This window comes from Oncorhynchus gorbuscha, linkage group LG01 (genome assembly GCF_021184085.1).
Source record: "Oncorhynchus gorbuscha isolate QuinsamMale2020 ecotype Even-year linkage group LG01, OgorEven_v1.0, whole genome shotgun sequence".
NCBI classification, from domain to species: Eukaryota; Metazoa; Chordata; class Actinopteri; order Salmoniformes; family Salmonidae; genus Oncorhynchus; species Oncorhynchus gorbuscha.
In genome coordinates this window covers 97289305-97306078 of record NC_060173.1, presented here as the reverse complement: position 1 = coordinate 97306078, position 16774 = coordinate 97289305, and positions in this window count along the sequence as shown.

Genomic DNA, 16774 nt, shown 5'->3' with positions numbered 1-16774 from the left:
ACTGACTCAAAGAGCTCTCATGAGCCCCTCCTTTATAGTAGAATCCTCAAACCAGTTTCTAAAGACGGTTGACATCTAGTGGAAGCCCTAGGAAGTGCAACTTCACCCATATCTCACCGTGAATTCAATAGGGACTGGGTTGAAAATCGACCAACCGTAGATTTTTCACTTCCTGTTTGGATTTCTTCTCTGGTTTTTGCCTGCCGTTTGAGTTCTGTTATACTCACAGACATTATTCAAACAGTTTTAGAAATTTCAGAGTGTTCTCTATCCAATACTATGCATATATTAGCATCTGGGACAGAGTAGGAGGCAGCTCACTCTTGGCATGCTATTCATCCAAAAGTGAAATGCTGCCCCCTATCCCAAAAAGGTTAAACCTCTATAGTCAATACACGGGCGTAAACCTCCATCCTTCTTCTTCACAAAAAAACAACTCGGAGGTAGGTGAAATGGAATGCCGAATGTATCCCTGTCCCAGAGATTCGGTGACATATGTTTCCATCGCCGCCGTTTCCTCCTGTGACAGAGGATACTAGTGACTCCTGGGAAGTGCTGCGTCTACCAGGAGATTTATTGCACAATTCACCCGTCGATGGGGTGGTAGTTGAGTTGCCTTCTTTTTACAATCGGCATATTCAGGAGGGATGTACATGGTGGAGACGTGGTTCGGACTCTCCACCGCTGTTGCCCCTATGGAAACACCTATACACCTCCCTAAACACTTCCGTGACCATCCCTTGAGAGCCTTCTGTTGCCACAAAATAGTGGGGTCACGATAAGCCAACCAGGGAAGCCCCAACACCACAGGAGAATCGATCAGTAAGAGACTAATTCTCTCCTTATGACCCTCTTGCGTTATCATACATAATGGAGCAGTGACCTCCCTAATCAGGCCCGACCCTAAAGGACGACTATCTAAGGAATGTACAGTGAAGGGAAAATCAAGGGACAATGGGGATCCCTAAACTAAGAGCAACCGAACGGTCAATAAAATTCCCAGCTGCGCCTGAATCTACTAGCGCCTTATGCTGGGAATGCGGGGAAAACTCAGGAAATTATATAGATATACACATGTGCACAACAGAAAGCTCTGGGTGAGTTGGGTGCATACTCACCTGGGATGATCCACCAGTGCCCGGCCTGCTGCCTCGACTTCCTGGGGGACCTCTCCAGCACCGACCAGCAGTGTGTCCTCTGCAGCCACAGGTAGTGCAAGAAACAGCCCCCCTTCCGGTCACCCTTAGAGCAGAACCTCCGAGCTCCAGAGGTGTAGGATCGGAGGTGCTAGGAGATGGAATGGACGGACCCCAATCCGGACGTCCAGGGATGGCCAATAGGTTATCCATCTGGAAGGATAAATCCACCAGCTGGTCAAGGGTAAGGGTGGTGTCCCTGCAGGCCAGCTCCCGACGAACGTCCCCACGTAGAATAGAACGGTAATGGTCGATCAGGGCCCTCTCATTCCATCCCGTGCTGGCAGCCAGGGTCCTGAAGTCCAGTGCGAATTCCTGTGCGCTCCTCATCCCCTGTCTGAGATGGAACAAGCGTTTCCCCACCGCTATCCCCTCAGGTGGATGATCGAAGACCGCCCGAAAGCGACGGAGGAAATCCTCATGGCGTAGCGACGCTGCGTCTATACCTCCCCATTCAGCGTTGGCCCACTCAAGCACTTTCCCCGACAGACAGGAGATGAGGGCGGACACACTCTCGTATCCCGAGGGAGTTGGGTGGACGGTCGCCAGGTAGAGCTCCAACTAGAGCAGGAACCCCTGGCACCCGGCAGCCATACCATCATATTAAACAATTTAAAGGCAATGCTACCAAATACTAGTTGAGTGTATGTAAACTTCTGACCCACTGGTAATGAAAGAATTAAATGAAAGAAATAAAAGCTGAAATAAATCATTATCTCTATTATTATTCTGACATGTCACATTCTTAAAATAAATTGGTGATCCTAACTGACCTAAAACAGGTAATTTTTACTAGGATTAAATGTCAGGAATAGTGAACAACTGAGTTTAAATGTATTTGGCTAAGGTGTATGTAAACTTCCCACTTCAACGGTAGCTACTGCCATCAAGTTGTTGTTCTGTTAATATAACAATTTTTCTGAATCCACCGTTTGCAGAATGCATACTGGCATTTGTGGGAAAAGGGAATCTGGAAAATATGTGGACATGGTGGACACATTTAAATGCAGCTGTAGACACATGACGTGTTCGGAATTCCATGCCCAGAACTCCATGATCAGAATACAAAAACTGCATTAACTGTCGAGTCTAGACACGGCCTCACAAGACTATGCATACACATTTAATACACCAGGCATCATCAACTAGATTTGAACGCAAGAATTCCAAACAGATGTGGTATTTGACTAAAACAATCATTTGTATACAATCACATATTTATTATGCAAGGGAATATTTGGGAACAGATTTCCAAAATTAAAATCACTTGGAGCTGATTTGCTGTTGTTCATACAGTCTATTATGTACAACAATTTATATACAGTACCAGTCAAAATTTGGACACACCTACTCATTCAAGGCTTTTTATTTATTTTTTACTATGTTCTATATTGTAGAAACAATAGTGAAGACATCAAAATTATGAAATAACACATGGAATCATGTAGTAACCAAAAAAGTGTTAAACAAATCAAAATATATTTTATATTTGAGATTCTTCAAAGTCACCACCCTTTGCCTTGATGACAGCTTTGCACACTCTTGGCATTCTCTCAACCAACTTAATGAGGTAGTCACCTGGAATGCATTTCAATTAACAGGTGTCCCTTGTTAAAAGTTAATTTATTTGTAGAATCTCTTTCCTTCTTAATGCGTTTGAGCCAATCAGTTGTGTTGTGACAACGCAAGGGTGGTATACAGAAGATAGCCCTATTTGGTAAAAGACCAAGTCCATATTTTGGCAAGAACAGCTCAAATAAGCAAAGAGAAATGACAGTCCATCATTACTTTAAGACATGAATGTCAGTCAATCCTGAACATTTCAAGAACTTTGAAAGTTTCTTAAAGTGCAGTCGCAAAAACCATCAAGCACTATGATGAAACTGGCTCTCCGCCACAGGGAAGGACCGCCACAGGGAAGGAAGCCTCAGAGTTATCCCAGATGCAGAGGATAAGTTCATTAGATTTACCAGCCTCAGAAATTACAGCCCAAATAATTGCTCCACAGAGTTCACGTAAAAGACACATCTCAGCATCAACTGTTCAGATGACACTGCATGAATCAGGCATTCATGGTCGAATTGCTGCAAAGAAACCACTACTAAAGGACACCAATAATAAGAAGAGACTTGCTTGGGCCAAGAAACATGGGCAATGGACATTAGTCCAGTGGAAATCTGTCCTTTGGTCTGATGAGTTTTGGTTCAAACAGCCATGTCTTTGTGAGACACAGAGTAGGTGAACGGATGATCTCCGCATGTGTGGTTCCCACCGCGAAGCACGGGGGTGGCAGAATCATGTTGTGGGGGTGTTGTGTTTCAGGAGGGACTGGTGCACATCTCAAAATAGATGGCATCATGAGAAAGGGAAAATGATGTGGATATATTGAAGCAACATCTCAATAGGTGGGTCTTCCAACGGACAATAACCCCAAACATACTTCCAAAGTTGTGGCAAAATGGCTTAAGGACAACAAAGTCAAGGTATTGGAGTGGCCATCACAAAGCCAATCCTGTCGATCCTCAATCCTATAGAAAATGTGTGGGCAGAACATAAAAAGTGTGTGCGAGCAAGGAGGCCTACAAACCTGACTCAGTTACACCAGCTCTGTCAGGAGGAATGGGCTAATATTCACCCAACTTATTGTGGGAAGCTTGTGGAAGGCTACCCAAAACGTTGGACCCAAGTTAAACAATTTAAAGGCAATGCTACCGAATACAAATTGAGTGTATGTAAACTTCTGACCCACTGGGAATGTGATGAAAGAAATAAAAGCTGAAATAAATAATTCTCTCAACTATTATTCTGACGTTTCACATTCTTAAAATTAAGTGGGATCCTAACTGACCTAAGACAGGGAATTTCTACTAGGATTAAATGTCAGGAATTGCGAAAAACTGAGTTTAAATGTATTTGGCTCAGGTGTATGTAAACTTCCGACTTCAACTGTGTGTATATATATATATGTATACATATATATATATATATATATATATACATATATATATACATATATATATATGTATTTATATATATATAAAACAATTAATCCATGGGCTAAATTCGGCCAGTGGGCCACCTGTTGGGGCACCAGGATATACACACACATTCACATACATTACATATGGACACATATGTTACACACACACGCATACCGACAACAACACAAACACACATACACACACACTTTTACACTCATTATATGCTCCTGCTACTCTGTTCATTATTTTACTCTTATTATTCTCTATCCTGATGTCTAGTCACTTTACCCTGCCTTCATGTTAATATCTAGCTCAATTACTCCGGCACATTGATCTGATACCAGTACTCCCTGTATATAGCTTCATTGTAGGGATCACAACCCTTACCATAGTCAGAATGTTGTGGTAGCAAGGTGGGCCTCATGACATAGCTGCTGGACCATTCTGGATAACATTTTGCTCTATTATCAGAACTAACTTGAAACCTATTGTTATTCCTTCCTAATGGCCACATACATAATAAGCCCAAGTGTACCAATAGTTTGAAGTAACAATTGCAGTACCTACCTATATGAATACATTTACCTTCTTAGAGATGATAAACCCAAGATGCTCCTCTTCACTTTGTTTCACACTGAGGGGTTTCAGGTTCGCTGAAGTGTGATTTTAATTTAAACTCTAGGTTGACAAGACAATGCTGGGGGTTGTTTTCTTGAGGTGTAAAACCTCACCTGGATTTTCCCCCATTTGATTTGAGAATCCCCAGTCCTAACCGAACAGAGATACAGGAGTGAGTCAGAAGATGTAGGATACCCCCGCCTTTTAGGGGCCCTGCCCTACTTCTGTCCTAGAGCTAGGAAGTGGCTTCTACCTCAAAGATTCACAGAAACATCATGTGAATGCACTTCTTGGAACCTATCGTGCAGTCACTCAACCATAGGTGCACATGGACTCTCGCTCAAACACAAACACACAGCAGTTAATACTCAGGTGGGTGGGGGGAACTATGCAACGACCAACTTTCTCTTATTGTCATCTCTCATTTGTTTGATTTTAGCCTTGCTGATCTCAAGGGAATAGGTCAACTTAAATGTGTGAAACCAGCAATAGATCAAATACGACTCAAATTAAGTTTGTATATGGGATCTCCCTAGTGGCACAGCAGTTTAAGGCACTGCATCGCTGTGCTAGAGGCTTCACTACAGATCTGGGTTTGATCCCAGGCTGTTATGCAGCTGGCTGCGACCGGGAGACCCATGAGGCGGCTCCCAATTGGCCCAGTATCGTCCGGGTTAGGGGAGGGTTTGGCCAGCTGGGATGTCCTTGTCCCATCGCGCTCTAGCTACTACTTGTGGCAGCCGGGCGCATGCACGCTGACCATGGTCACCAGCTGTACAGTGTTTCCTCTGAAACGTTGGTGCGACTGGCTTCCGGGTTAAGCAAGCAGTGTGTCACGAAGCAGTGCGGCTTCTCCTGAGTCAGTACGGGAGTTGCAGCGATGGGAAAAGAGCGTAACTACCAATTCGATATCCCAATAATTGGGGAGAAAGGGGGTAAAAAGTATGAGGGGGAAAAAAGGTTTGTATATGCATTTGCATTTACTGGCACTTTTGGCATTTACTAATTTTACAAAAATAATTTTCAAATTCTTTCAGGAACCATAAAATGCTATTGGCTGTGGACATTTTATTTGACAAGACATGGATTTATGTAACGGAGATGCAGGGAGTCAGGAAGCAGTTGCAGTAGGTGAGTTTAATAATAAAGAACATGGAGAGATGGAAAACAAGAGTAGCGTCTGGACAAGAAAACAGAACCAATACTGCCTGATGAGTGAGGCTACAGAGTGCTAGGCAAAGAGGGAGTAATCAAGTTAGTGATGAAGTCCAGGTGTGCATAATGATGGGACGCAGATGCGCGTAATGATGGTTGCCAGGTGTGCGTAATGATGGATTGCCAGGACCGGTGTTTAGTAAACCAGCAACATCGAGAGCCAGAGCGGGAGTAGGCGTGACAATTTAACTCAATTTCCCAAAACACCTTCTGCATGATGTCATTACCATCTCATCATAAAACCTTTCATTTTAGTTTAAAGCTGGGAAAAAACAATGTTTTTTAAAACGATTTGTCTATAGGATTTGGTACTACAAAATTAAGAAATAATACATTTGATTCCTTAATCCATAAATATAGGCCTATGCCGACTCTATTTCTAACATTTTTTACCTTCTGATGGTAATGACCTTGTAATCGTTATTACCTACACAGTTTGTGGTGCCAATCCCAGTGTCTGTAATGACAAATTGAACAATTTTGGGATTTAACTGCCAGGCCATAAGATTTATTTGGTTAAATTTTGATGAATTATCATTTGTTATCATTTGAACGAATTCCAACCACAACATAATGAAACATAATATTTTAAATATAAGCAAATCTAGATGAGTTATAGCCATTGCTGTAATGGCGCAGAATATAATCTTATCTTGACATATTCAAAGTGACTTTTCTTGAAGGTGGTGGTAAATCCAGTAGAACGGGTGCTGAAGCGCGTAGTGTGTAAAATAATCTGTCCTTCGTTGCAACACTCACTACAGAGTTCCAAACTTCCACTGGAAGCAACGTTAGCACAATAAATGTTTGTCAGAAGCTTCATGAAATGGATTTTCATGGCTGAGCAGCTGCACAAAAGACTAAGATCACAATGCGCAATGTCAAGAGTCGGCTGGAGTGGTGTAAAGTTCCCCACCATTGAACTCTGGAGCAGTGAAACGTGTTCTCTGGAGTGATGAATCACGCTTCCCCATCTGGCAGTCCAACAGACGAACGCTACCTGCCCCAATGCATAGTGCCAGCTGTAAAGTTTGGTGGAGGAGGAATAGTGGTCTGGGACTATTTTTCATGATTTGGGTAGGCCCCTTAGTTCCACTGAAGAGAAATCTTAATGTGACAGCATACAATGGCATTCTAGAAATGTCTGTGCTTTCAACTTTCATCATGACAATGCCCCCATGCACAAAGCGAGGTCCATACAGAAATGTTTTTTTGAGATCGGTGTGGAAGAACTTGACTGGCCTGTACAGAGCCCTGACCTCAACCCCGTCGAACACCTTTAGGATGAATTGGAACGCTGACTGCGAGCCAGGCCTAATCGCCCAACATCAGCACCAGACCTCACTAATGCTCTTTTGGCTTAATGGAATCAAGTCCCTGCAGCAATGTTCCAACAAAGCCTTCCCAGAAACATATAGGCTGTTATAGCAGCAAAAGCGGGAACAACTCCTCATTAATGCCCATGATTTTGGATTTTGATGTTCGATGAGCAGGTGTCCACATACTTTTGGTCATGTAGTGTATGTTTGTGAAACATTGTTGCATTTAAACTTAAAATCTCCAGTTACTTTGTGTGCTAAATGTGAAATGTTTTTTGCAATGGGAAGTAATAGTTGTACATTTAGATTGGCCTAATGGTTGTACACTTAACCTAATGGTTGTGTTTTTGTATTGTTATGATTGGGACCTACTGGCTTATTATGTTCGAGTGAATCGACTGCTGTCTTTCCATCGGCCCTATTCAGTGGTGCCAGGAGAAGTGGGTCCTGTGAAGGAAAGGCGCCCTGTGTGAAAAAATCATATGTTTTCCTATATATTTTTCAGATTTTCACTCTCAAAATCACACGTTTTAAAAATAAAAAAGTCCATTACAATGCTTTAACCACATCAGGACACCATTATTGAAGTCTGGGGAAAAATCTAAAATATTTTTGTGTGGGTGTAGTTTCCCTTTAATTCATTTCAGAAAAACAAATGACCTCCCCATTGACACAACTCAGCATTATATCATTCTGTCAGGTAGACCTACATTGCAGTCAACATTTAATTGGAAAGTTTTTTGGGGAAACCCTTTAGAAATGTTAATGCAAACAGTGCATGGTGAATGGATTGCACATCGCAAATAACCTACTAACCAAGACTAAGGACAAAACTTGTTCAATGCCTGATTTGCATACCCCATGTTGCCTTAGTTAGCATTTACTGGTAGATATAATACTTAGAAACGTATTTCCTACCTACCGGATACCGATGTGATTCTTCTGTGAGCTGCTCCATGCAACAACCAGTTAAGAGCTGAATGCTCTTGCTGCCTGCAAATGATATTTCACTGAAACTCAACTATATTTGACATGCTTTGTGATTGTGTAGGCTACTTTGTGCATGATTTCTCTATTGTACTACATAATTAACAAGTCATATACCTCCACTACACTACTTTCATACGCAACAGAAGGGATTAAAACATGAAATGCAAAACAACATAAATCGACTCACAAAAGAACGTAACAGAGAAGAACATCAAGGCAGTACAAAATACAATTTAAAAAACTCTAAATGTCACCTACCTGACTGAACCCTCGTCAACACTTTACTCAGAAGTCAACCACACACACCACTAAACACCCTCGAAAATTCCACTCCTGGGGTTGACACAGTTGACACAGTTGACCTTTTTTAGCAGGTTACTCATGCAGGGCCACAGCTCTGCACGCTCTCTCTTTAATAGTGCATGGCCAATTTACTCCATGATCATACAGAGTACTAACCGGCAGCAACAACTAACACATTTTTAGCCTACATTAATGATATAGTCATAAATTAATGATATACTGTATACCCATTGACTCTTATAGGATGTAGGATATATCTTATAGGAATCCCTCATGAGCTTAGTTCAACTGTTGTACACCATCAGAACCAAAATACAAGCTTGTTTTACTCCAATGTATGTAAACAATGTAAATATAAACAAACACTGTATATAGCCTCAAAACATGGCTAAAACTCAAATGTTGATATCATGGATGGTCAGTGCTTGCATCGATAACTGTGTCCATGAATATGAGCGCTTACATTTCTCCAGGCCCATCCCTCAGTTAGGGGGACTGTTTCAATTAAGGATTCTAGCTTTAAAGTTAATTCTCCAGTTATCACTGGTAAAAGGTGCTACACATAGGATTTTTTTTGTATTGTAATTCAAGAAAATGTCAATAATATATCTGATGTAATAGTATAATGATAGTGTTTCACAGTATAACTGTACTTACCCACCAGCGTTGTAATTGGCTGTGATATTCGCTTTTTGTTTTCCCCTGCCGGAGCGGCATCTGTCTTCAAAATGGGAAAGCTAATCTGACTTTGTGTCTATGTTATCTAGTGGAAATCGCTCTGTCAGTTCTTGGTTGCTAAATTCGACACTGTTTGCTTAATTTCAGTTTATGTGAGAAAAGATACAATAAATAGTGTAGGGAATCTATGCTAGGAGATACCCATAGACTTCCAGTCATTGTACTAATGTGAGTTAGCATTGGCTTGTGAAACTACCTCTAACTTCCTTCATACTGGACACATAAACATTTCTGGGGAAGTAGATAAAGGGCCTCATTGCCACAATCCTGAATTATCACAGTGTGAATAAGGCTTTAGAGGGCCTCCAGGCAGAGCTAAATGGTGGGGGCTACTTAAAGAGCCAGGACAATTGAGACACAACATGAGCCCCATGGTGGAGTTGCTTCTCCGTGAGGACCACAAACCTTACTGAAGACATTGTGTTGTGGTAGCCAGGTGGACCTCATGACATATAGTGCATTCAGAAAGTATTCAGACCCCTTGACTTTTGCCACATTTTGCCACATACCCCATAACGACAAAGCAAAAACAGGTTTTTAGGAATGTTTGCACATTTATTAAACTGACATTTTTTTTGCAGACCTCCACGTGTCTGGTTCATCATTGGGAGTAATTTCCAAATGCCTGAAGGCACCACGTTCATCTGTACAAACAATGTATAAACACCATGGGACCATGCAGCCGTCATACGGCTCAGGAAGGAGGCGCATTCTGTCTCCTAGAGATGAACGTACTTTGGTGCGAAAAGTGCAAATCAATCCCAGAACAACAGCAAAGGACCTTGTGAAGATGCTGGAGGAAACAGGTACACAAGTATCTATATCCACAGTAAAATTAGTCCTATATCGACATAACCTGAAAAGCAGCTCAGCGAGGAAGATGCCACTAATCCAAAACCACCATATAAAAGCCAGACTACGGTTTGCATGGGGACAAAGATCATACTTTTTGGAGAAATGTCCTCTAGTCTGATGAAACAAAAATAGAACTGTTTGGCCATAATAACCATCGTTATGTTTGGAGGAAAAAGGGGGAGGCTTGCAACCCGAAGAACACCATTCCAACCGTGAAGCACGGGGGTAGCAGCATCATGTTGTGGGGGTGCTTTGCTGCAGGAGGGACTGGTGCACTTCACAAAATAGATAGCATCATGAGGGAGGAAAATTATGTGGATATATTGAAGCAACATCTCATGACATCGGTCAGGAAGTTAAAGCTTGGTCACAAATGGGTCTTCCAAATGGACAATGACCCCAAGCATTCTTGTGTTGTGGCAAAATGGCTTAAGGACAACAAGGTCAAGGTATTGAAGTGGCCATCACAAAGCCCTGACCTTAAGAAAATTTGTGGGCAGATCTGAAAACGCGTGTGCAAGCAAGGAGGGCTACAAACCTGACTCAGTTACACCAGGTCTGTCAGGAGGAATGGCCCAAAATTCACCCAACTTATTGTGGGAAACATTGGACCCAAGTTAAACAATTTAAAGGCAATGCTACCAAATACTAATTAAGTGTATGTAAACTTCTGACAAACTGGAAATGTGATGAAAGAAATTAAAGCTGAATTAAATTATTCTCTCATTTATTATTCTGACAGTTCACATTCTTAAAATAAAGTGTTGATCCTTAGTGACCTAAGACAGGGAATTTTTACTTCGTGTCACATATCAGTTTGCATAAATGTAAAAAATAAAATATAAAAAAATATTATATTTTATGCTTTCTTGAGGCATCTCCAAAAATCTCAGTGCTTTCTGTCGTGGAGGGGCAGCCAGTGGAAAATACATAGGGTAAGGGTTGATAATCTTCTCTACTATTGCCGTGATTGTGTCAGTGTAATGTAACTCAATGGGGACACTACATCACCACAAAATCTACATGGAGAGCTTGAAAGTTTAAGATCCCTTGCGTGCTGCCATAGATTTACATTAGAAGTCCCCATCCAAAAGACTCAAGGTCATTGGTCACAGATAAAATTACGTCAAATCACATTACAGCTACCGTAGCTTTGATTGGACTGATCATGTCAACGTCATACATTCAAAATCTTAGCTAGCAAGCTAGACAAGCAGTCATCATCGTGAATCACGTTGACAATCTACTGGCAAATCCTTTTCCATCCTTGTCATATGAAGAGAAATCATGGATAAACATATCAGTGCTCATCGGCCAATTAACATAAACATTACACAACAAGTTGGAAATCGCAAATTCAACAATGAGTGCTTTGGAAGGAATCATTTACTAACTACAATCGTTGAAAAGCAATCCCTATTTTGCTTCCCCTGCCTGTCTGCCATTCGGTGGAGAGGGTGTGTGGTCCAAGTCTGAGTTTAAAGCTTTTCCCAGCTTAAAATGATAAACATTCACATGCAACAGCATGGGCCAGAAAAGGTTGAATACGTTGGCCATGCTGTCAAGCCAGCATGACATCTGCCACGTTCAAAACAACTGGGAAAATACGTTTTGAACGGTCATACAACTCGGAATTCCAAAACGGGAACTCGGGCCTCTTTCTAGAGTTCCTAGTTGTTTTGAAAGCACCATAAATCCAGAGAATGTCAGACCTTGATGACAAAGTTTGATGGCAAAATTTGCCCACAAGAAGGACCGCCGCGGCACATTCCTGTTCAAGTGAGCATAGTATAACTGTGAGTCCAAAAATGTCTTGTATGCTGCTGCATAAATTATGTAATATGCCAGGGAAATATGTCTACTGTATCTAAGAAAGTAATTCTAAGTGTATGTTGTGTAATAAGCTGTTAGTAACCCATGTACCTCACCCTAATAATTTTGTCTCTTTCTCCCTCATAACTTAGCCTACTGTTCTGACTTGGTAACTGCTGGACGATTCTAAAATCTATAAAGCATGACTTTTTTATCAGAACTAACTTTAAACCTGCTGTTAATCCTTCCTAATGGTTATCTTCATGCTACATATTAAGACTAAGTGTACCAACAGTTTGCAGTAACAATTACAATACTTCCATGAATCTATGTATCTTCTTGGAGATGATAAACCCAAGGTGCTCCTCAGGTTGACTGAAGTGTGATTTTAAGGAAGATTCTTCACTTTGACAAGACTGCTAGAGAATGTTTTCTTGAGGTGTGAAACAACCTCAGCTGGATTTTCCCCCATTGGATAGTAGAATCCCCAGTACTCCTAACCACACTTTCTTTGAAATGGCCTACGATCACATTGAATTACAGTAAAGCAGGTTACCAGTCACAGCCAGTCCTACCTGTATGTAAACTAGACATAACAGAAGAGCTTGGAGCTTGGAGCTTCTCCAAACCAACACACCATTTCTGGGAAGTGTCTGGGAAGTTTCAGGACTGTGCTTTAATAAATTATTTAAGCTATTCGGCTCACCATTTATAAAACATTTAACAATAAATGTCAGTAAGATGTTCATAAATACCTGGATTCATAAAAATGTGTTTAAAATGTATTGATTATCTCAATGGATGATTCCTAAATCTGAAAATATATTCTTTCAACAATCCTGAATAAATAAAGGAACATTTAGGTGGGAAATTGTTTTAAGTAGATAAAGACATCAAATAAATTATATAGAATGTACTGGGCACTCTTTATTAAAGCTCTCTCACAGATGTGGTGTGTATAGTCGTGGCCAAAAGTTTTGAGAATGACACAAATATTAATTTTCAAAGTCTGCTGCCTCAGTTTGTATGATGGAAATTTGCATATACTCCAGAATGTTATGAAGAGTGATCAGATGAATTGCAAAGTCCCTCTTTGCCATGTAAATGAACTGAATCCCCCCAAAATATTTCCACTGCATTTCAGCCCTGCCACAAAAGGACAAGCTGACATTATGTCAGTGATTCGTTAACACAGGTGTTGACATGTGTGTTGACATGGACAAGGCTAGTGATCACTCTGTCACGCTGATTGAGTTTGAATAACAGACTGGAAGCTTCAAAAGGAGGGTGGTGCTTGGAATATTTGTTCTTCCTCTGTCAACCATAGTTACCAGCAAGGATACATGTGCCGTCATCATTGCTTTGCACAAAAAGGGCTTCACAGGCAAGGATATTGCTGCCAGTAAGTTTGCACCTAAATCAACCATTTATCGGATCATCAAGATCTTCAAGGAGAGCGGTTCAATTGTTGTGAAGAATGCTTCAGGGCGCCCAAGAAAGTCCAGCAAGTGCCAGGACCGTCTCCTAAAGTTTATTCAGCTGCGGGATCGGGGCACCACCAGTACAGAGCTTGCTCAGGAATGGCAGCAGGCAGGTGTGATTGCATCTGCACGCAAAGTGAGGTGAAGACTTTTGTAGGATAGCCTGGTGTCAAGAAGGTCAGTAAAGAAGCCACTTTTCTCCAGGAAAAACATCAGGGACAGACTGATATTCTGCAAAAGGTACAGGGATTGGTCTGCTGAGGACTGGGGAAAAGTCATTTTCTCTGATGAATCAACTTTCTGATTGTTTGGGGCATCCGGAAAAAAGCTTGTCCGGAGAAGACAAGGTGAGCGATACCATCTGTCCTGTGTCATGCCAACAGTAAAGCATCCTGAGACCATTCATGTGTGGGGTTACTTCTCAGCCAAGGGTGTGGGCTCACTCACAATTTTGCCTAAGAACACAGCCATGAATAAAGAATGGTACCAACACATCCTCCGAGAGCAACTTCTCCCAACCATTCAGGAACAGTTTGGTGACGGACAATGCCTTTTCCAGCATGATGGAGCACCTTACCATAAGGCAAAAGTGATAACTAAGTGGCTCGGGGAACAAAACATCAATATTTTGGGTCCATGGCCAGGAAACTCCACAGACCTTAAACCCACTGAGAACTTGTGGTCACTCCTCAAGAGGCAGGTGGACAAACAAAACCCCACAAATTCTGACAAACTCCAAGCATTGATTATGCAAGAATGGGCTGCCATCAGTCAGGATGTGGCCCAGAAGTTAATTGACAGCATGCCAGGACAGATTGCAGAGGTCTTGAAAAAGAAATGGTCAACACTGCAAATGTTGACTGTTTGCATCAACTTCATGTAATTGTCAATAAAAGCCTTTGACACTTATCAAATGCTTGTAATTATACTTCAGTTGTCACGCCTTGGTCATTGTATTTTGTGTTTTTGGTATATGTTTGGGTAGCCAGGGTGTGACATGGGTTTATATGTTGTGTTTCGTATTGGGGTTTGTAGTAATTGGGATTGTGTATGATTAGGGGTGTGTCTAGTTAGGCTTGGCTGCCTGGGGCGATTCTCAATCAGAGTCAGGTGCTTGTCGTTGTCTCTGATTGAGAACCGTATTTAGACAGCCTGACTTTCGCGTTGTAATTTGTGGGTCTTTGTTCCTGTCTTAGTGTTGTAGTCACCAGATAGGCTGTAATAGGTTTCACGTTTCGTTTGTTGTTTTCATATACAGTTATTTCATGTACCGCGATTATTTTCATTAAAGTCATGAGTAACCTACACGCTGCATTTCGGTCTGACTCTCTTCATTCAACAGACGAACGACGTTACATCAGTATTCCATAGTAACATCTGACAAAAATATCTAAAGACACTGAAGCAGCAAACTTTGTGGAAATTAATATTTGTGTCTTTCTCAAACTTTTGGCCGCGACTGTATGTACAACTGATTTTTTTAAAACAGGTAAAAATAGCACCTTATGGAACAGCAGGGACTGTGAAGAGATACACACGAAGGTACAGACACACACATATGCATACATTGTAATATTGTTGTATGGTGGTATTATACATTTTGTATTGTACATTTTGTGTTGCAGATACAGTGGGGCAATTCAGCCACCAATTGTGCAAGTTCTCCCACTTAAAAAGATGAGAGGCCTGTAATTTTCATCATAGGTACACTTCAACTATGACAGAAAAAATGAGAAAAGAAAATCCAGAAAATCACATTGTAGTATTTTTAATGAATTTATTTGCAAATTATGGTGGAAAATAAGTATTTGGTCAATAACAAAAGTTTATCTCAATACTTTGTTATATACCCTTTGTTGGCAATGACAGACGTCAAACATTTTCTGTAAGTCTTCACAAGGTTTTCACACACTGTTGCTGGTATTTTGGCCCATTCCTCCATGCAGATCTCCTCTAGAGCAGTGATGTTTTGGGGCTGTTGCTGGGCAACACGGACTTTCAACTCCCTCCAAAGATTTTCTATGGGGTTGAGATCTGGAGACGGGCTAGGCCACTCCAGGACCTTGAAATGCTTCTTACGAAGCCACTCCTTCATTGCCCAGGCGGTGTGTTTGGGATAATTGTCATGCTGAAAGACCCAGCCACGTTTCATCTTCAATGCCCTTGCTGATGGAAGGAGGTTTACACTCAAAATCTCACGATACATGGCCCCATTCATTCTTTCCTTTACACGGATCAGTCGTCCTGGTCCCTTTGCAGAAAAACAGACCCAAAGCATGATGTTTCCACCCCCATGCTTCACAGTAGGTATGGTGTTCTTTGGATGCAACTCAGCATTCTTTGTCCTCCAAACACGACAAGTTGAGTTTTTCCAAAAAGTTATATTTTGGTTTCATCTGACCATATGACATTCTCCCAATCTTCTTCTGGATCATCCAAATGCTCTCTAGCAAACTTCAGACGGGCCTGGACATGTACTGGCTTAAGCAGGGGGACACGTCTGGCACTGCAGGATTTGAGTCCCTGGCGGTGTAGTGTGTTACTGATGGTAGGCTTTGTTACTTTGGTCCCAGCTCTCTGCAGGTCATTCACTAGGTCCCCCCGTGTAGTTCTGGGATTTTTGCTCACCGTTCTTGTGATCATTTTGAGGTGAGATCTTGCGTGGAGCCCCAGATCGAGGGAGATTACCAGTGGTCTTGTATGTCTTCCATTTATGAATAATTGCTCCCACAGATGATTTCTTCAAACCAAGCTGCTTACCTATTGCAGATTCAGTCTTCCCAGCCTGGTGCAGGTCTACAATTTTGTTTCTGCTGTTCTTTGACAGCTCTTTGGTCTTGGCCATAGTGGAGTTTGGAGTGTGACTGTTTGAGGTTGTGGACAGGTGTCTTTCATACTGATAAGAAGTTCAAACAGGTGCCATTAATACAGGTAACAAGTGGAGGACAGAGGAGCCTCTTAAAGAAGAAGTTACAGGTCTGTGAGAGCCAGAAATCCTGCTTGTTTGTAGGTGACCAAATACTTATTTTCCACCATAATTTGCAAATAAATTCATAAAAAATCCTACAATGTGATTTTCTGGATTTTTTTGTCTAATTTTGTCTGTCATTAGGGAAGTGTACCTATGACTAAAATTACAGGCCTCTCTCATCTTTTTAAGTGGGAGAACTTGCACAATTGGTGTAATGTATGTAATGTAATTGCTTTTATGTGTTTGGAACCCAGGAGTGGCTGCTGCCTTGGAGGCAGCAAATTGGGATACCTGA